The sequence below is a fragment of the Nerophis lumbriciformis genome, linkage group LG02, assembly GCF_033978685.3.
Source record: "Nerophis lumbriciformis linkage group LG02, RoL_Nlum_v2.1, whole genome shotgun sequence".
Taxonomy (NCBI): Eukaryota; Metazoa; Chordata; class Actinopteri; order Syngnathiformes; family Syngnathidae; genus Nerophis; species Nerophis lumbriciformis.
The window spans coordinates 71,125,001-71,147,500 of NC_084549.2; the positions used below are offsets into that span (position 1 = coordinate 71,125,001).

The 22,500-nt window shown below is 39.9% G+C and overlaps 1 protein-coding gene and 1 long non-coding RNA gene across 5 annotated transcripts in view; both read right to left on the minus strand.

The window, feature by feature from the left end:
- ebf3b (EBF transcription factor 3b) overlaps window positions 1–22,500 on the minus strand; it is a 353,021-nt gene that overhangs the window by 229,809 nt on the left and 100,712 nt on the right. The window lies entirely within an intron of this gene.
- On the minus strand, window positions 6,489–12,472 carry LOC133611353 (uncharacterized). Its single transcript, XR_009815987.2, has 2 exons — window positions 9,618–12,472; window positions 6,489–9,343 (listed from the first exon to the last, which is right to left on the minus strand). It is a non-coding gene; the product is annotated as an uncharacterized lncRNA (long non-coding RNA).

The window sequence follows — 22,500 nt, forward strand, 5'->3', positions numbered from 1 at the left end:
ATTGCACTTGCCGCGCGCTCGACCGACGTGATGTCGACACGTTATCGATGGAAAAATGCATTTTTAGACAATATGATTTGCCTGAGCAACTAGGAGACCCCAAGAGTAACAAGCGGTAGAAAATGGATTGATGGATGGACTAGAAAGGACAGATTTTTTATTTTTTTTACTCGGGACTACCCGCGGGCCGGATTTTGGACGCTGGCGGGCCGTATCTGGCCCACAGGCCGTAGTTTGGGGACCCCTGCTTTAAAATGTAATATCGGAAATTATCGGTATCGTTGTTTTTTTTTATCTGTATCGTTTTTTTTATTTATTTTTGTATTAAATCAACATAAAAAACACAAGATAGACTTACAATTAGTGCACCAACCCAAAAAACCTCCCTCCCCCATTTACACTCATTCACACTCAAGGTTGTTTCTTTCTGTTATTAATATTGTGGTTCCTACATTATATATCAATATATATCAATACAGTCTGCAAGGGATACAGTCCGTAAGCACACATGATTGTGCGTGCTGCTGCTCCACTAATAGTACTAACCTTTAACACTTCATTTTCATTCATTACTAGTTTCTATGTAACTGTTTTTGTATTGTTTTACTTTCTTTTTTATTCAATAATTTTTTTTAAATTTATTTATCTTATTTTATTTTATTAATTATTTATTAATTATTTTATTAATTATTTATTTATTATTTTATTATTTTTTTAATTTAAGGACCTTATCTTCACCATACCTGGTTGTCCAAATTAGGCATAATAATGTGTTAATTCCACGACTGTATATACCGGTATCGGTTGATATCGGTATCGGTAATTAAGAGTTGGACAATATCGGATATCGGCAAAAAAGCCATTATCGGACATCCCTAATTTCAACTATTGAAACACTTTCTATAATTCATGACTTACGCTCATTTAAAAACCTCCCTCCCCTATTTACACTTATTCACACAAAAGGGTTGTTTCTTTCTGTTATTAATATTCTGGTTCCTACATTATATATCAATATATATCAATACAGTCTGCAAGGGATACAGTCCGTAAGCACACATGATTGTGCGTGCTGCTGCTCCACTAATAGTACTAACCTTTAACACTTATTTTTACTAATTTTCATTCATTACAGCTTCTTCCCCAGGGCCATAACCATCCTGAACGGACTGCCCCATTGTCCCTCATAACTGCCTTCTCTTCGGTGCAATAACCCATTCCACCAACCACCCTGCTTTTGTTTTGTTTTTTCATGTATATATTCATTTCACACCATATTCATTGCACTTCTACATTTTTTAAATTTTTATATATTTGCACATTGTTTTTCTAGCATGCACACATCGCACTGTATGGAATGGCCTCAATCTCGTTACCTTGCGTAATGACAATAAAGCTGATTCTGATTCTGATTCTGATTCTGATTACTAGTTTCTATGTAACTGTTTTTATATTGTTTTACTTTATTTTTTATTCAATAATTTTTTTAAATTTATTTATCTTATTTTATTATTATTTTTTTTTTTTAAAAAGGACCTTATCTTCACCATACCTGGTTGTCCAAATTAGGCATAATAATGTGTTAATTCCACGACTGTATATACCGGTATCGGTTGATATCGGTATCGGTAATTAAGAGTTGGACAATATCGGATATCGGCAAAAAAGCCATTATCGGACATCCCTAATTTCAACCATTGAAACACTTTCTATAATTCATGACTTACGCTCATTTAAAAACTCCCTCCCCTATTTACACTTATTCACACAAAAAGTTGTTTCTTTCTGTTATTAATATTGTGGTTCCTACATTATATATCAATATATATCAATACAGTCTGCAAGGGATACAGTCCGTAAGCACACATGATTGTGCGTGCTGCTGCTCCACTAATAGTACTAATCTTTAACACTTAATTTTACTCATTTTCATTCATTACTAGTTTCTATGTAACTGTTTTTGTATTGTTTTACTTTCTTTTTTTATTCAAGAAAATGTTTTTCATTTATTTATTTTATTTTATCTGATTAATTTTTTTTTAAAAAGGACCTTATCTGGGGTGGGAGCAGGGCCGGCCCGTGGCATAGGCCGTATAGGCAAATTCTAAGGGCGCCGTCCATCAGGGGGCGCCATGCCAGTGCCACAAATGTTGGAGAAAAAAAAAAGTTGGTACTATTATTTCTAAATACAAAAAATAATCCCTCGTTAATTAAAATGCAAAGTAAAGCCTATATAATAGAAATATTATTTGTTACAACATTACGCCCCCACGGTGCGCCCCCTCCCTTCCCGTATCATGACTCTTTTTGGACGTCACCACATCAAAAAATCAACACAAGATGTCAAAACGGCCAAAACTGTCAGGTGCCCAGGGAAGAAAAAAGAGAAAAGAAGAGGAGTAGAAAAATTATGAAATTATTTGTCTGTTACAGAATGTGATAGTAACCTGGCTTTTTAGCATTAAGCTAATGTTACATGATTCGGCAATTGCTAATCAATAAATAGCTAGTTCTGTTTTAACGTCGGGTTAATATTGTGGAGGGGGGTAAATTGTTATGGAAAATAATAATGTAACGTTAGGTAATTACAGTACTCCCACCTTACATTCCTCAGGGACATTTGTATTAGATCTTTTAAGCAGGTGTTTTTTGTTTACATTGTTATTGCCTTCTGGTTAGCTAATGTTTGCCCTGCAGGTAATAGTCACTTTTCCACCCCTTTATATATTAGGTATAGTTGTAAGCCTAGTTGTTAAAGTGCACATCATTAATGTTAATTAAGCAATATGTATGTAAAAAAATATTGTATTTCATATATTCATTTTTTATTTTTTGCATTCATTTATTTATTCATATTTTTTTTAATCTTGTTAACTATTCTGATTGTTAATTTGCTTTCTTTAAGTAAAAAAAGGTCAAATACAAAGCTATTCGGTTTCTTGTGAGTATATACACTTCACTGCCGATGTGGGGGGGGGGGGGGCGCCACCTAAAATCTTGCCTAGGGCGCCAGATTGGTTAGGGCCGGGCCTGGGTGGGAGGGTGGGTGGGTGGTTTGGGTTTTAAGGGAAAGGGTGTGAATAATTTACTGACTTTAAAATTGTACTGTTTCGACTTGCACTTTTTTCTGTCTTATTTGAAAATGCCAATAAAAAAAGTTGGAAAAAAAAAAAAGGACCTTATCTTCACCATACCTGACTGTCCAAATTAGGCATAATAATGTGTTAATTCCACAACTGTATATATCAGTTGATATCGGTATCGGTTGATATCGGTATCAGTAATTAAAGAGTTTGACAATATCGGAAAAAGCCATTATCGGACATCCCTAGTGGGTATGATCGCGAGGATGTTATGATGCCGTCAGAAAGGAAAAAAAGGGGCGGGGCTTGGGGATTTTGTGTGTGGAATCTTCATCCAAATGAGGGGCCGTGTGTGTGCCAAGAGGTGCCCCCGGTGTCAGGTGGCGGAGACGGGCGGGCGAGCTCAGCTGGCCACTCGCTGCTCCGCTGTCTCGGCGGTGGAGCCCGGCCAAAGCCGCAACTCGCGTTGGTGTCGCCATTAATTGTTGATAGCGCTTTCTGGCCGGCTCTTTAAAGGCACCTTTGTGTGTGTGTGTGTGTGTGTGTGTGACAAATGAAGAAGAAAGAGCGATGGAGGACGAGGAGGGCCGGACTGAAGGCCCTTTGAAGGGTCGGGGCGTGCGAGGAGAGAGAGGAGAAGTGTGCCTAGCCCCAGGCAGCCCACCGCTCAGGCCCATTAGCTACACTGACCTTGCCCGCGCCTTTGTCTTTGTGCTCTCCTCCCGCTGCTTCCCCTTCTCAAGCATTCCCTTTTTGTTGTCTCCCAGCGAGATTGGGAAGGCGGCCATGTCTTTTTCTGCTTTCTAAACCAAACACGCCTGTGTCCTGCAGCGTGCGACACCCCCCCTCCACCTCTGCCCGGCTCGGCCGGAGCTGGTCATCGCCCGACTGAAGACCCTCTGGAGAGGAGGAGGGGGCGGGGCATACGTGCACCCACTCTGGGCAGCCTGCCTCTTTATTGCCTGCCTCTCATTTGAGAGGATGGCGCCCGTCTGCCAAGTTTTGACACCGCCACATATGGCCTCCTCCATCAATCGGACTAATCAAGCATCAAGGGGAGGCAGGACCGGCTTAATTGCCAGCCAGATATAGCCGCTCTCACTTGACGCGCGACTGAAATAGAAGCGGCACTGAGGAGGCCTGACGGGGTGGATGAATTAATACGCGGCTATTGTTCCGGAGAACGCGGAAATAGCGTCGCGTTTACACAAACGTCTAACTTGGAGGTCAGCAACCCGCGGCTCGCATGCGGCTCTTTACATACCTGCCAACTTTTGAAATCAGAAAAACCTAGTAGCCAGGGTCCAGGGGCCGCAGGCAAACCCCGGCCGAGTCATACCAAAGACTATAAAAATGGGACCCATTACCTCCCTGCTTGGCACTCAGCATCAAGGGTTGCAATTGGGGGTTAAGTCGCCAAAAATGATTCCCGGGCGCGGCCACTGCTGCTGCTCACTGCTCCCCTCACCTCCCAGGGGGTGACCAAGAGTGATGGGTCAAATGCAGAGAATAATTTCGCCACACCTAGTGTGTGTGTGAGAATCATTAGTACTTTAACTTTTAACTAAAGAGCTCTACTATGCAAAGCCAAAGCCATGTATCAACAACACCCAGAAACGCGGGCCTTGAATTTGACACCTGTGTCCTAATAGTAGTAATGGAAGGTATTTACAGAGAATAATTTCGTCACACCTAGTGTGTGTGTGTGTGACAATCATTGGTACTTGAACTTTTAACTAAAGAGCTCTACTATGCAAAGCCAAAGCCATGTATCAACAACACCCAGAAACGCGGGCCTTGAGTTTGACACCTGTGTCCTAATAGTAGTAATGGAAGGTATTTACAGAGAATAATTTCGCCACACCTAGTGTGTGTGTGACAATCATTAGTACTTTAACTTTTAACTAAAGAGCTCTACTATGCAAAGCCAAAGCCATGTATCAACAACACCCAGAAACGCGGGCCTTGAGTTTGACACCTGTGTCCTAATAGTAGTAATGGAAGGTATTTACAGAGAATAATTTCGCCATACCTAGTGTGTGTGTGTGTGACAATCATTGGTACTTGAACTTTTAACTAAAGAGCTCTACTATGCAAGCCAAAGCCATGTATCAACAACACCCAGAAACGTGGGCCTTGAGTTTGACACCTGTGTCCTAATAGTAGTAATGGAAGGTATTTACAGAGAATAATTTCGCCATACCTAGTGTGTGTGTGACAATCATTAGTACTTTAACTTTTAACTAAAGAGCTCTACTATGCAAAGCCAAAGCCATGTATCAACAACACCCAGAAACGCGGGCCTTGAATTTGACACCTGTGTCCTAATAGTAGTAATGGAAGGTATTTACAGAGAATAATTTCGTCACACCTAGTGTGTGTATGACAATCATTGGTACTTGAACTTTTAACTAAGGAGCTCTACTATGCAAAGCCAAAGCCATGTATCAACAACACCCAGAAACGCGGGCCTTGAATTTGACACCTGTGTCCTAATAGTAGTAATGGAAGGTATTTACAGAGAATAATTTCGTCACACCTAGTGTGTGTGTGACAATCATTAGTACTTTAACTTTTAACTAAAGAGCTCTACTATGCAAAGCCAAAGCCATGTATCAACAACACCCAGAAACGTGGGCCTTGAGTTTGACACCTGTGTCCTAATAGTAGTAATGGAAGGTATTTACAGAGAATAATTTCGTCACACCTAGTGTGTGTGTGTGTGTGTGACAATCATTAGTACTTTAACTTTTAACTAAAGAGCTCTACTATGCAAAGCCAAAGCCATGTATCAACAACACCCAGAAACGCGGGCCTTGAATTTGACACCTGTGTCCTAATAGTAGTAATGGAAGGTATTTACAGAGAATAATTTCGTCACACCTAGTGTGTGTATGACAATCATTGATACTTGAACTTTTAACTAAGGAGCTCTACTATGCAAAGCCAAAGCCATGTATCAACAACACCCAGAAACGTGGGCCTTGAGTTTGACACCTGTGTCCTAATAGTAGTAATGGAAGGTATTTACAGAGAATAATTTCGCCATACCTAGTGTGTGTGTGACAATCATTGGTACTTGAACTTTTAACTAAAGAGCTCTACTATGCAAAGCCAAAGCCATGTATCAACAACACCCAGAAACGCGGGCCTTGAGTTTGACACCTGTGTCCTAATAGTAGTAATGGAAGGTATTTACAGAGAATAATTTCGCCACACCTCGTGTGTGTGTGTGTGTGACAATCATTGGTACTTGAACTTTTAACTAAAGAGCTCTACTATGCATAGCCAAAGCCATGTATCAACAACACCCAGAAACGTGGGCCTTGAGTTTGACACCTGTGTCCTAATAGTAGTAATGGAAGGTATTTACAGAGAATAATTTCGTCACACCTAGTGTGTGTGTGTGTGACAATCATTGGTACTTTAACTTTTAACTAAAGAGCTCTACTATGCAAAGCCAAAACCATGTATCAACAACACCCAGAAACGCGGGCCTTGAGTTTGACACCTGTGTCCTAATAGTAGTAATGGAAGGTATTTGCAGAGAATAATTTCGCCACACCTAGTGTGTGTGTGACAATCATTAGTACTTGAACTTTTAACTAAAGAGCTCTACTATGCAAAGCCAAAGCCATGTATCAACAACACCCAGAAACGCGGGCCTTGAGTTTGACACCTGTGTCCTAATAGTAGTAATGGAAGGTATTTACAGAGAATAATTTCGCCATACCTAGTGTGTGTGTGACAATCATTGGTACTTGAACTTTTAACTAAAGAGCTCTACTATGCAAAGCCAAAGCCATGTATCAACAACACCCAGAAACGCGGGCCTTGAGTTTGACACCTGTGTCCTAATAGTAGTAATGGAAGGTATTTACAGAGAATAATTTCGCCACACCTAGTGTGTGTGTGTGACAATCATTGGTACTTGAACTTTTAACTAAAGAGCTCTACTATGCAAAGCCAAAGCCATGTATCAACAACACCCAGAAACGCGGGCCTTGAATTTGACACCTGTGTCCTAATAGTAGTAATGGAAGGTATTTACAGAGAATAATTTCGTCACACCTCGTGTGTGTGTGTGACAATCATTGGTACTTGAACTTTTAACTAAAGAGCTCTACTATGCAAAGCCAAAGCCATGTATCAACAACACCCAGAAACGCGGGCCTTGAATTTGACACCTGTGTCCTAATAGTAGTAATGGAAGGTATTTACAGAGAATAATTTCGACACACCTAGTGTGTGTGTGACAATCATTGGTACTTTAACTTTTAACTTTTTACCGTATTGCTTTTGCACTATCTTGTTGTGCGCATTCATTGATTATGTTTTGTTTTTTGCTCTATGCTTTTTAACCTGCAAAGCACTTTGGTCCAATTTAAAAATGGTTGTAAACGTGCTATATAAATAAAGTCGCCTTGCCTCGCCTTCTGCAATTTGGAGCATTTCATGGGGAATAGCGCCACTAAATCCAGTTGCTATCATCTCTTTGTACTTCCTAACTTCCTTTTTACATTCCTCTGTTAGTTTTTTCCAGCGTATTCCCACCAATGAATGATTGCATTTTCCACCGATGCTACCTCATTGCAGCTGTCACATAACCCTGATGGCTGTTTGTTTATAAGGTGCAATGTCCAATTCAGTCTGGTGTGTCCTAATCCAATTCCTCTTTTGGGCTCCCCCTTACAGTTCAACCCGCTCCAACTGTGTTCTGCAATTTGGAGCATGTCATGGGGAATAGCGCCACTAAATCCAGTTGCTATCATCTCTTTGTACTTCCTAACTTCCTTTTTAACTTCCTCTCTTAGTTTTTTCCAGCGTATATTTCCACCAATGAATGATTGCATTTTCCACCGATGCTACCTCATTGCAGCTGTCACATAACCCTGTTTGTTTATAAGGTGCAATGTCCAATTCAGTCTGGTGTGTCCTAATCCAATTCCTCTTTTGGGCTCCCCCTTACAGTTCAACCCGCTCCAACTGTGTTCTGCAATTTTGGAGCATTTCATGGGGAATATTGCCACTAAATCCAGTTGCTATCATCTCTTTGTACTTCCTAAGTTCCTTTTTACCTTCCTCTCTTAGTTTTTTCCAGCGTATTTCCACCAATGAATGATTGCATTTTCCACCGACGCTACCTCATTGCAGCTGTCACGTAACCCTGTTTGTTTATAAGGTGCAATGTCCAATTCAGTCTGGTGTGTCCTAATCCAATTCCTCTTTTGGGCTCCCCCTTACAGTTCAACCCGCTCCGACTGTGTTCTGCAATTTGGAGCATTTCATGGGGAATATTGCCACTAAATCCAGTTGCTATCATCTCTTTGTACTTCCTAACTTCCTTTTTACATTCCTCTCTTAGTTTTTTCCAGCGTATATTTCCACCAATGAATGATTGCATTTTCCACCGACGCTACCTCATTGCAGCTGCCACGTAACCCTGTTTGTTTATAACGTGCAATGTCCAATTCAGTCTGGTGTGTCCTAATCCAATCCCTCTTGTGGGCTCCCCCTTACAGTTCAACCCGCTCCAACTGTGTTCTGCAATTTTGGAGCATTTCATGGGGAATATTGCCACTAAATCCAGTTGCTATCATCTCTTTGTACTTCCTAACTTCCTTTTTAACTTCCTCTCTTAGTTTTTTCCAGCGTATTCCCACCAATGAATGATTGCATTTTCCACCGACGCTACCTCATTGCAGCTGTCACATAACCCTGATGGCTGTTTGTTTATAAGGTGCAATGTCCAATTCAGTCTGGTGTGTCCTAATCCAATTCCTCTTCTGGGCTCCCCCTTACAGTTCAACCCGCTCCAACTGTGTTCTGCAATTTTGGAGCATTTCATGGGGAATATTGCCACTAAATCCAGTTGCTATCATCTCTTTGTACTTCCTAACTTCCTTTTTACATTCCTCTCTTAGTTTTTTCCAGCGTATTTCCACCAATTAATGATTGCATTTTCCACCGACGCTACCTCATTGCAGCTGTCACGTAACCCTGATGGCTGTTTGTTTATAAGGTGCAATGTCCAATTCAGTCTGGTGTGTCCTAATCCAATTCCTCTTTTGGGCTCCCCCTTACAGTTCAACCCGCTCCAACTGTGTTCTGCAATTTGGAGCATGTCATGGGGAATAGCGCCACTAAATCCAGTTGCTATCATCTCTTTGTACTTCCTAACTTCCTTTTTAACTTCCTCTCTTAGTTTTTTCCAGCGTATATTTCCACCAATGAATGATTGCATTTTCCACCGATGCTACCTCATTGCAGCTGTCACATAACCCTGTTTGTTTATAAGGTGCAATGTCCAATTCAGTCTGGTGTGTCCTAATCCAATTCCTCTTTTGGGCTCCCCCTTACAGTTCAACCCGCTCCAACTGTGTTCTGCAATTTTGGAGCATTTCATGGGGAATATTGCCACTAAATCCAGTTGCTATCATCTCTTTGTACTTCCTAACTTCCTTTTAACTTCCTCTCTTAGTTTTTTCCAGCGTATTCCCACCAATGAATGATTGCATTTTCCACCGACGCTACCTCATTGCAGCTGTCACATAACCCTGATGGCTGTTTGTTTATAAGGTGCAATGTCCAATTCAGTCTGGTGTGTCCTAATCCAATCCCTCTTTTGGGCTCCCCCTTACAGTTCAACCCGCTCCAACTGTGTTCTGCAATTTTGGAGCATTTCATGGGGAATATTCCCACTAAATCCAGTTGCTATCATCTCTTTGTACTTCCTAACTTCCTTTTTAACTTCCTCTCTTAGTTTTTTCCAGCGTATATTTCCACCAATGAATGATTGCATTTTCCACCGACGCTACCTCATTGCAGCTGCCACGTAACCCTGTTTGTTTATAACGTGCAATGTCCAATTCAGTCTGGTGTGTCCTAATCCAATTCCTCTTGTGGGCTCCCCCTTACAGTTCAACCCGCTCCGACTGTGTTCTGCAATTTTGGAGCATTTCATGGGGAATATTGCCACTAAATCCAGTTGCTATCATCTCTTTGTACTTCCTAACTTCCTTTTTAACTTCCTCTCTTAGTTTTTTCCAGCGTATTCCCACCAATGAATGATTGCATTTTCCACCGACGCTACCTCATTGCAGCTGTCACGTAACCCTGATGGCTGTTTGTTTATAAGGTGCAATGTCCAATTCAGTCTGGTGTGTCCTAATCCAATTCCTCTTTTGGGCTCCCCCTTACAGTTCAACCCGCTACAACTGTGTTCTGCAATTTTGGAGCATATCATGGGGAATATTGCCACTAAATCCAGTTGCTATCATCTCTTTGTACTTCCTAACTTCCTTTTTAACTTCCTCTCTTAGTTTTTTCCAGCGTATTTCCACCAATGAATGATTGCATTTTCCACCGATGCTACCTCATTGCAGCTGTCACGTAACCCTGTTTGTTTATAAGGTGCAATGTCCAATTCAGTCTGGTGTGTCCTAATCCAATTCCTCTTTTGGGCTCCCCCTTACAGTTCAACCCGCTCCAACTGTGTTCTGCAATTTTGGAGCATTTCATGGGGAATATTGCCACTAAATCCAGTTGCTATCATCTCTTTGTACTTCCTAACTTCCTTTTTAACTTTCTCTCTTAGTTTTTTCCAGCGTATTTCCACCAATGAATGATTGCGTTTTCCACCGACGCTACCTCATTGCAGCTGTCACGTAACCCTGATGGCTGTTTGTTTATAAGGTGCAATGTCCAATTCAGTCTGGTGTGTCCTAATCCAATTCCTCTTGTGGGCTCCCCCTTACAGTTCAACCCGCTCCAACTGTGTTCTGCAATTTGGAGCATGTCATGGGGAATAGCGCCACTAAATCCAGTTGCTATCATCTCTTTGTACTTCCTAACTTCCTTTTTACATTCCTCTCTTAGTTTTTTCCAGCGTATTCCCACCAATGAATGATTGCGTTTTCCACCGACGCGACCTCATTGCAGCTGTCACATAACCCTGATGGCTGTTTGTTTATAAGGTGCAATGTCCAATTCAGTCTGGTGTGTCCTAATCCAATTCCTCTTTTGGGCTCCCCCTTACAGTTCAACCCGCTCCGACTGTGTTCTGCAATTTTGGAGCATTTCATGGGGAATATTGCCACTAAATCCAGTTGCTATCATCTCTTTGTACTTCCTAACTTCCTTTTTACATTCCTCTCTTAGTTTTTTTCCAGCGTATTCCCACCAATGAATGATTGCATTTTCCACCGACGCTACCTCATTGCAGCTGTCACGTAACCCTGTTTGTTTATAAGGTGCAATGTCCAATTCAGTCTGGTGTGTCCTAATCCAATTCCTCTTTTGGGCTCCCCCTTACAGTTCAACCCGCTCCAACTGTGTTCTGCAATTTTGGAGCATTTCATGGGGAATATTGCCACTAAATCCAGTTGCTATCATCTCTTTATACTTCTCTCAACCACCAGGGGGCATATTCACGTAATGCGGAAGCTCTGCCATGACGGAATGAATAAGTAAGCGTTATCGTGCTCAGTAATTCCTTAGCAAACATTTTTTCTTTTTGTGGGCGAAGTGGAAGTTTCTGTGGCTGGGCTATAGATGTTTGCACACTATTGCAAATATTGCCCTAATGTAGCATCATCCACTCATTAATAAGAAGGATTATGTTTGCTACCTCCGGTTACAGAAGTGTTCAGTCGGTTGTTGGGGAGTCTGATATTTTTATTTTTTTCAGGCTGCAGAAGCGCTCAGCTCCTCCAGAGTCCTTCAGGCGTTCTGTCTGCCTCTCTCAACTTCCTGTACCCACACCCAGCCCAGCCAACCCCCCCTGCTGGGTTAGCAGCCACGGAATAACTTAGCACACGGAATGAGGAGGCGAGATCAACGGCGGTGATCCATTCATCTGGAGTTGCTGCTGTCGCCCTCCCCCGTTTGTAAACACCGAGGGTCCGTCGGTCAGAACGGCCTTTTGTCCGCCGCCGCGCACTTTTTTTTGGCCGCGGCGCTCTCTCTTATTCACTTCAAAAGGTAACAAGTGACAGATGTCTGTCTTCTCGCCGCGTTTCCCGCGCGCCGAGGCGCCGAGATAGCATCTGGCCTGAATGTCAAACTGTGAATCTTGCCCGTGCTTATGCCAATCTCATTGTTATTAATGTCAGGGACACTGCCTACAGAGGTATTTACCATCCCCCCCCCCCCCCGCCGCTCACATCAGGCCCCGCTTGAGGGGGGCGCCTGTGCAAAAAGTGATGGACAATTAATACACTTGATATTTATTAAAATAGCTGCTTGAAATCTGTTTCCTTGTCTGGAAGGCTAATTGTGAAAGCAGCCATTAGCACATTTAAGCACGACAAACATGTACTGTACGTGAAAATGTACGTCTAGTTTCTATTTTCATTTGAACTTGAATGGTACGTACAACATATCGTCAGCTAATGTGTCAGCACCACCTGCTGGGATACATTGTGGTGGTCTACAAACATACATTTGTAGCTTATGTCAAATGCTTCAATTAACGAGTCTTCAATATATATATATATATATATATATATATATATATATATATATATATATATATGTATGTGTGGGGGAAAAAAATCACAAGACTACTTCATCTCTACAGGCCTGTTTCATGAGGGGTTCCCTCAATCATCAGGAGATTTTAACGGGAGCATTCACATACCATGGTTTATATAGGGCACAGAGTGTGTGGGTACAGGCTGGCGTAGGGGCGTGGTGATTGGCTCATGTGTTACCTAGGAGGCGTTTCCGTCTGTGGCGGCATGCTGATACAATTTCGCTGCGCTTGTTGAGGGATGACAGGTCTGGACGGTATATGATAAACAGTTTCTCTTTTTCAAGCATAGGTTGCATCTGAACTCGTTGGGAGTTTCCTCCTCTCCCAGCTCGCTAGCCTCAACCTGAACCTTGGTATTTACCGTGATGACGGACTGGCAGTGTGTCGCGCCTCGCCAAGGAGCAGCGAGAATACCAAGAAGCGCATATGCCAAATTTTCAAAGAGAACGGCCTACGGATCACGATTGAAGCCAACAAGCAAACCGTCAACTTCCTCGACGTCACTTTCAACCTGAGAAATAACAGCTACCAACCATTCACGAAATCCAACACAACATTCCAATACGTGCACCATGACAGCAACCACCCACCCACCACCACGAAAAGAATACCTACCGGAATTAATAAAAGGCTATCGATGCTGTCATCTAGCAAAGCTGAATTTGACCAAGCAACCCCCCCGTACCAAAAAGCCCTTGATGAAAGCGGATACAATTTCACCCTCACCTATGAACCCACGCCAGGAAACCAACCAAAAAAGAACAGAAAACGAAACAACATCATCTGGTACAACCCCCCATACAGCAAAAACGTCTCAACTAACATTGGCCACAAATTCCTCACTCTGATTGACAAACACTTTCCCAAAGACAACACCCTAAGAAAAGTATTCAACAAGAACAACATTAAATTGAGCTACAGCTGTATGAACAATATACGACAAATTATCTCAAACCACAACAAAACAATTGCAAATGAGCCGTCGGCCCCCAGACAGAGCGACCCCAAAACCAACAAAGGCTGCAACTGCCGCAAGAAACCTGATTGCCCTCTCAACGGGGGGTGCTTACAAACATCAGTTGTCTACCAATCTAAGGTAACACGTAAGGACATTAACACATCCGACACATATGTAGGATTAACCGAGGGAGAGTTTAAAACCAGATGGAACAATCACAAGGCTTCTTTCAGGAACCAAAACCTGCGGAATACCACAGAACTCAGCAAACACATTTGGGACCTCAAAGACAATAATGTTGAATATTCAATAACATGGCAAATTCTTGCATCCAGCACACCTTACAATAGTGGTAATAAAAGATGCAACCTATGCTTGAAAGAGAAACTGTTTATTATATACCGTCCAGACCTGTCATCCCTCAACAAGCGCAGCGAAATTGTATCAGCATGCCGCCACAGACGGAAACACCTCCTAGGTAACACATGAGCCAATCACCACGCCCCTACGCCAGCCTGTACCCACCCACACTGTGCCCTATATAAACCATGGTATGTGAATGTTCCCATTAAAATCTCCTGATGATTGAGGGAACCCCCCCTCATGAAACAGGCCTGTAGAGATGAAGTAGTCTTGTGATTTTTTTCCCCACACATACATATATTGCGCTCTACTACGGTATCGAGCACTATTTTTTGGATAACCTTATTAAGACATATATATATTTATATATACATATGTATATGTGTATATATATATATATATATATATGTCTTAATAAGGTTATCCAAAAAATAGTGCTCGATACCGTAGTAGAGCGCAATATATATATATATATATATATTTTTTTTTTTTTTTTTTGGATAACCTTATTAAGACATATATATATTTATATATACATATGTATATGTATATATATATATATATATATATATATATGTCTTAATAAGGTTATCCAAAAAATAGTGCTCGATACCGTAGTAGAGCGCAATATATGTATGTGTGGGAAAAAATCACAAGACTATTTCATTTTATGAAATAGTCTTGTGATTTTTTCCCACACACACATACATATATATATATATATATATATATATATATATATATACATATATATATATTTTTATATATATATATACACACTCATATACACACATATACATATACATATATATATATACATACATACATACATATATGTATATATTTATATATATACATACATACATACATACATACACTTATGCAGTACAGGCCAAAGGTTTAGACACACCTTCTCATTTCAATACATTTTCTTTATTTTCTTCACTTCACAGGTATCATAATTGTGATGCCTTCAGTGACAATCTACAATGTAAATAGTCATGAAAATAAAGAAAACGCATTGAAATGAGAAGGTGTGTCCAAACTTTTGACCTGTACTGTATATACACACATATATGTATCCCATTTTAAAATGTTGCTACAATAAAGGACCACTTTCTCATGCACTCCAAATCATGTTGAGAGGTAATGAAGTTACTTCTAATGAGGTTTGGGAAATAACCAATTAAAGGCCTGACCTCTTTGCGGGTTCGGGACATTCACCGCCTCGGCATTTACGTCCCACGTTTGCGGGCGTGAAATGTACACTTTGTGTGTTTTACATTTGTAAAGTGGGTCAAGGGCTGTGGAAAGTCTTCAAGAGGCTTGAAGGAGAGGGATGAAGCGGTGGGAAAAGCAGGAAGTGCGGAATACGGCAGAAGCCGAGTGGGATTAAGTGGGTTCAGTGGAGTTTAAAAGCACCAAAAAGGTGGCGGCGCTAATCACAGCACGCCGCCGTGTTTGTTTAACTCGCTCATCTCGCTCGCCGCCTGCTTTTGGTATTTACATGTTTAATTGAGAAGTGTGCCGCCCATCTGCCGAGTCCCTTCCTCTTATCGGCCTCATTCCTCAAACTGACAGCTCTCCCACTCTGCATATCTCCTCTCTCTCCCTGTGAGTAATGACAATGCATGCTTGCCTCAAATCACAGCCATAAGTAGGAGGAAATAAGGAAATACGGCATGCATGAAACTATCGCTTCATGCCGTCCATTTTTAACCCCCCCCCCCCCCGCCCCTTTCCAGCCCACATCTAAATCACCACCTGTCAGACGCAACATGTGTGTCATTGTATCCTCATCATTGTACACACAACCACCTCTGAAGAGCCGCCTCTTATCAGTGGAGTGTCAGAATGCCCCCCCACCCCCCCTCCTAAATGCTTTTCTATTAAGAGCAGCGTTGTGTCGCCGTGATAGCAGCAGCCTCTCCACTTCATCATCCATAATCCCAATAGGCATCAATGGACTCCTTAGCCACGCCACCAAAGGCTTTGTCGCTCGCCGCAAATGAAAACAAGCTAAATGAGAGGGACAGTGTGAGGAATCCACTACAAGTGAAAAGGGGGGCCGAAGCCATCCACTCCTGCATTTAGGGGCTTTAAACACACTGCTGGGTCCCTATGATTATTATTATTATTAATACTATTATTATGTAATAATACAAATACTATTATATTATATAATATTATTATTATTATAATAATAATATTATATAATAATATTATAATAATAATATTATAGTATAATATTATTATTACTATATAATTATAATAATAATTTTTAGTAGTAGTAGTATTATCATTATTATTAATAATAATATTATTATCATTATTATATTATATAACAATATGATTATTATAATAATCCATCCATCCATTTTCTACCGCTTATTCCCTTTGGGGTCGCGGGGGGCGCTGGAGCCTATCTCAGCTACAATCGGGCGGAAGGCGGGGTACACCCTGGACAAGTCGCCACCTCATCGCGGGGCCAACACATAATATAATTATATAATATTATAATACTAATAATTAAACACACTGCTGGGTCTCTATTATTAGTATTATTATTATATTATTATTATTAATAATAATTGTATGTAATATTATTATTATGATATTATATAATAATATTATTATAATAATATTATTATATCATAATAATAATATTATAATATATTATTATTATATTATTATAATAATAATTATTATTATAATAACAATAATAATAATAATTATTATTATTATTATCATTATTATTAATAATAGTATTATTATTATATAATATGATTATTATAATAATATTATGATATAATATTATAATAATTGTAATAATGCTGCTGGGTCCCTATTATTATTATGATTAATATTATTATATAATAATAATAATAATAATATTATATTATATAATATTATTATATTATAATATTATAATATATTATTATTATTATATTATTATAATAATAATTATTATTATAATAACAATAATAATAATAATTATTATTATTATTATCATTATTATTATTAATAGTATTATTATTATATAATATCCATCCATCCATCCATGTTCTACCGCTTATTCCCTTTGGGGTCGCGGGGGGCGCTGGAGCCTATCTCAGCTACAATCGGGCGGAAGGCGGGGTACACCCTGGACAAGTCGCCACCTCATCGCAGGGCCAACACAGATAGACAGACAACATTCACACTCACATCCACACACTAGGGCCAATTTAGTGTTGCCAATATGATTATTATAATAATATTATTATATAATATTATAATAATTGTAATAATGCTGCTGGGTCCCTATTATTATTATGATTAATATTATTATATAATAATAATAATAATATTATATTATATAATATTATTATATTATAATATTTGTATATAATATTATAATAAAAATATTAAAATATAATAGTATTATTATTATTATTATATAATTATAATATAATTATATATTATTATTATCATTATTATTATATTGTATAATAATATGATTATTATAACAATATTATTATATAATATTATAATAATAATTATAATAATATTATTATTATTATTATTATTATTATGGCTTCCATTGCCCTAAAATGGTTTATATAGCACTTTTCATACACAGGCAAGTGGCAAACAAAATTCTGTATGCAAATAATATTCTATAATAGTCAAAAAGCATGTTATTTCAACGTTGTATTTGTCTTGTAGAATATTGATTGATAAATGACAAAATTTCAATGGTCAAATCAACGTCAGAACCCAACATTGATTAAACGTCGTCAAAAAGCATGTTGTTTCAACGTTGTATTTGAGTTGCCCAACGTCAGGACCTAACTCAACAAGTTCTCAATGCAGCGGTGCCTGCTGGGTGAGAAAAAAGGGTAAAATGTCCCCTTCCGTCGCGAGCGAACTTTGAGCATCTCCCAAAGTGTAAAAATGATGTTTCCGCCCTCCCCGCCATGCAGGGGCCCCGCTGGGAGCCTGAATGTGATCAGCAGCATCCCCACCACGTCTCCTCATTATTGAGTAAATAGGTTTGGGCATGTCCTCAGTAAACAAAGCCAAGACTGACAGTTAAGGGAGTGAGGGGAGTCGGGAGGCGGCCTCGTTCCCAATTAGAGTCGCCTCAGGCAAAAACTTTAAAGAGGAGATCAATCCTGCAGATCGCTAAACTGATCCTGTCACAGGCTGGGGATGTTTAAACCGTGGCGCTCCTCCGTACACTTGCAGCGTGCGTGCTAATGACTCGGGGGGTCGGCTCGCTCGCCGGGACGCACACCCCACCGCGAGGCGGGCTGTGATTGACGGGTGGAATCGGACCTCAGCTGCGGTTCTCGACGCAGTCGGGGCCAGATGGGGGAAATAGTGATTTACCTCCCCCCCTCCTCCCTCTGCTCTATTTTTTTTTTTTTTTTTTTTTTTTTTTTTAGTATGCAGCTCCTGAACTGGCAGATATTCCCTAATTGTCTCCCTCACTTACCTGTGCCCATCACACATGCAGAGTGCATTTTAAATCAAGCCAGGATGTTTGGATTTGTTTTGGGTTTTTTCCCCCCCTACGACTTATTCAAATTTGGCCCCTTTCGGCTGTCCGTCACCCGGCGCTGAAAAAAGTTACAGCCATTTTTAATCACCTGGTCAAAGCGGTTTGACGAGTTCCCACCGAGTGTGACTCCGCGACAAATACAGAGCAGCACAGCCTTTAATGTAATGCCAAGAAGAAGCCAGAGCTTGAAAACCCCTGTTTGCTTGCACCGTGGATAAGAAGAAAGCAGTGCATACTAGTAATGGGAAAATGATATTGTGATATCATTTTAATTTTCATATGCAGCCTTCTGTGATAACGATGTGTATCACTACATATTATTTGTTATTTAAATAAAAATAGAATTAATTCAAAGAGTTGCAATGGCTCCTAAATATCTGGTCGTAATATTTTGTCAAAAATAGCATTGTACGGTATACCGGCACTAGGGATGATGTTGGAAACCGGTTCTCCCGGTTGTTCGATAAGAAAAGAACCGATTCCACGGACTCGAATCCCTTTTTGAGAACCGGTTCCCGTTATCGGGGCCACTATAGTAAAGAAAAAGATATGGTTCTTTATTAGAATCCCTGGGAACGAATCCCGTCCCACAGGAAATGCCCTGTGGCACGTCCCAGGAAATGACGTAGCTCAGTCATTAGGCGGTAGTCAACACTCTATCACCATTTGGTGGCTTAAGTGGATAGTGCAAACCCCCCCCCCCACACACACACACACACAAATTTGTCACGTTTCATGTGTCAGGTAAATGCGTCCTTATGAATGCCCTTCCTACTGCAGTGGAGCGCATGGCTGCATGGCACACGTGCGATGAGGCGCAGAGAGGAAGTCAACGTTTCAAATGAGGGCGTGATGCATTCTGGGTAATATCAGCCAGCTTCCTGTCAACCAATTAATCACCGTCATAAAAAGCCAAAACAATAAATTGCCAATGCAAAAACAATTGCTTTTTATTTTCCCGTGTTATTTTGGGGGGGGGCCGTTAAAGAGCGGGAAGATGTTAAAAGGTGGGGTTCTGCTTGTGCGCCCCTCTTATTGAGAGAGTCAACTTTATTTGCGGATTATTGCAAATCCCCGCCACAAATCATATCATGAAATCATGTAGCTGAGACATTGGATGTGTTCTGCTAATGCTCAAGGAAGATCCCCTGAGGGAGCCATTGAGTGGAAGGGAAACGAGGGAGCGAGGCGGATGGAGGCACCGGGCGGAGGGCGGGGAGGGCTGCACTTTATCCTGACAGATCTCCTTTACACACTAATTTCCTTGTTAAAGAAGAGAAAATGGCACTCAATCCGGAGGAATCCTTTTTCTCCTGCAGCGGGCCTGTCAGCGGAGAGATGAGTGGATACAAGCCTCACCGCGCCGCCAATTAATACGCCATCACAACACGGGCCGGCCCGCGCGCGTGCAATTCCGTCCGGCGCCGCTGACAGCACTCGCTTAAGCCGCCGGCCCCCATTGATTTTCTCATCATGTCATCGCCGCCGCCAACGGCAAACAAATCATGCGCGGGCATTTCACGCTCGCCCGTGAATGTGAAACTCCTCCTAATTTTTTTGGGTTCTAGTTCTTGTTGTTGACGAACAACTTCATCACAAACTGTACGCAGGAAGTTTCTTATTTGGCCCTAGAAATGAAATAAATGAGTCTACATCAAGCATCCCGTCGTTTGTGTGGACTCTACAATACGAATGTGGCTGTAGGCAACCTCCTGGGGGTGTTTTCTTTCAATTAACACAATTTAAATGCATTTAAAGCAGCGTTTCTCAAAGTGTGGGGCGCGCCCCACTGGTGGGGAATAGAGACATGACAACGGGAGGAAATTTCACTTTAAAAACATTTTTTTATTATTATATTCTTAGATATTTTTTTTTTACTATGCTTTCATTTTCTATACACACTGTAAATCACTTTGTGATTCTGTCTGTGAAATCCGCTATATAAATAAATGGAAATTACCGGTACTTATTTTTCCTGTAGGCTTTAAATTTCTCGGTAGGAGCGAAAGTTTGACAGACATAGCAACAGTAACTAATGGGGGCGGGGCTAAGCGGAACAAACTTTCGCGTGGATGGGTAGCAGGCTAATGTGTGGACCACAATTACACAAATATATACATTTGTGACTCGCACCTCAAAGGTCGTCGAGCCAGAGCCAGCGCCTGCAGAGAAACAAAAATCTGACGGGCACACACTGTGTCATTCACCGGGAAACAGCTCAGCCCCGAACTCAATGAGGTTTTAACAGATGTTGTGAGCGCGGTAAATTTGATCAAAACACGACCACTGAAAGTGCGACTGTTCTCTGCACTGTGTGAGGAAATGGGAGCTGATCATACAGCAGTGCTGTTTCACAGTGAAGCAAGGTGGCTCTCCTGGGGAAAAGTGCTGTCACTTGCCCTGTCTTGCCAAATGCATAGCTCCTCCTTTTTTTTTTTTTTGCAAAGATTGCAAAGTGGCACTTTTATTTTATTTATTATTGAACTTGATGCAAGTTATTTGATTTATTATTGAACTTGATGCAAGTTATAACACTTTTTTTGATTTATTATTGAACTTGATGCAAGTTATAACACTTTTTTTGATTTATTATTGAACTTGATGCAAGTTATAACACCTTTTTTGATTTATTATTGAACTTGATGCAAGTTATTTGATTTATTATTGAACTTGATGCAAGTTATAACACTTTTTTTAATTTATTATTGAACTTGATGCAAGTTATAACACTTTTTTTGATTTATTATTGAACTTGATGCAAGTTATAACACCTTTTTTGATTTATTATTGAACTTGATGCAAGTTATTTGATTTATTATTGAACTTGATGCAAGTTATAACACTTTTTTTGATTTATTATTGAACGTGATGCAAGTTATAACACTTTTTTTGATTTATTATTGAACTTGATGCAAGTTATTTGATTTATTATTGAACTTGATGCAAGTTATAACACTTTTTTTGATTTATTATTGAACTTGATGCAAGTTATAACACTTTTTTTGATTTATTATTGAACTTGATGCAAGTTATAACACCTTTTTTGATTTATTATTGAACTTGAGGCAAGTTATTTGATTTATTATTGAACTTGATGCAAGTTATAACACTTTTTTTGATTTATTATTGAACGTGATGCAAGTTATAACACTTTTTTTGATTTATTATTGAACTTGATGCAAGTTATTTGATTTATTATTGAACTTGATGCAAGTTATAACACTTTTTTTGATTTATTATTGAACGTGATGCAAGTTATAACACTTTTTCTGATTTATTATTGAACTTGATGCAAGTTATAACACTTTTTTTGATTTATTATTGAACTTGATGCAAGTTATAACACTTGTTTTGATTTATTATTGAACTTGATGCAAGTTATAACACTTTTGTTTTATTTATTATTGAACTTGATAGAAGTTATTTTATTTATTATTGAACTTGATGCAAGTTATACCACAACTGCACAGTTATTTTATTTATTATTGAACTTGATGTTATTTTATGTTATTGAGTTTGAATGTATACAACTTGATGTTCAATAAATTTGAAAATGTTAAAGCTTGGCATTAGCGCTCTGTTGGGGCGATGGGGGCAGGTGGGGCTTGAAAACTCCCCCTTGTCCAAAGTGGGGGATGACAAAAAAAAGTTTGAGAACCACTGATTTAAAGTGTCATGAGTTATCTACCTCTGCATGCACTTTAAAATGTTGCTACAATGTATTTTTTTTTAGATAAACAACTTTTAATTCCGTCTAAGTCTAGAACTGTCAGGACTTGGTCCTGGGTGTTTGCTTTTCCGGGATGCAACGGAAAGTTGGCTCGGGCGAGACGGGAATGTAAGTACATATTTATTTAAACACTATAACTACAACAACAACAACAAAAAAGACGCGCACAATGGCGGAGAACAAACTATGAAACCAAAACGACTATAAACCTGGAACAAAAACCTTACTTTGGCATGGGACATGAAGCATGATCTAAGAGGATGAAGAGTGTGTAGAGCATAAATG